Raw genomic sequence first — 653 nt, 5'->3', positions numbered from 1 at the left:
TTAGGGTATTCCAGTATTAATAACAGTATTAATAATATGCATCTTATTCTTGTATATTGATGACTAAAATTCTTTGGTTATTCCGGTGTTAATAACATGCATCTTATTCTTATAGGTTGATGAATAAACATTCAATGAATTGTTGATACCGACCATCAGCAGTTAGAGAGGTGTTGGATAAGGTTCAGCCAATTGTTGATTGGGAGATGTGGTCAACTCTGGAAAGAATGAAGCTCGATCAGTTTTTTGATCTGCCCCCCTATCCTCAAGATCACATCCTAACTATGCACTACACTATGCAAATATTGAATTGTTGGGATATGAATAGATTGGCTTTCAGATTGGGGGGAAAGAGCTAAGTTTTGATGCATTGATGCAGACTAAGTTGCTTCATGCCCAACAGAGATCCTACAGCAACTTGGGCTAAAAAACCCGTCAATGACGTAGATGCAAAGTGGGTAAAGAGTGAACTATTGGAGAGTTCATCTGCTAGTTTTGATAAACTTATTATTAAATTTTTGTTGTCTAATTTATTATTTCCTTCCAGCAATTTTAGTGTACCCACTGGGCTCTATTCATTTGCTGAGAATGTAGATAGTTTTTCTTCATTTAATTGGGCCGCAACAGTATGTGACCACCTAATTGAGCAGGTC

This window comes from Phalaenopsis equestris, unplaced genomic scaffold (genome assembly GCF_001263595.1).
Source record: "Phalaenopsis equestris unplaced genomic scaffold, ASM126359v1 Scaffold198954, whole genome shotgun sequence".
Lineage (NCBI taxonomy): Eukaryota > Viridiplantae > Streptophyta > Magnoliopsida > Asparagales > Orchidaceae > Phalaenopsis > Phalaenopsis equestris.
Note: the sequence above shows the minus strand (reverse complement) of the source record.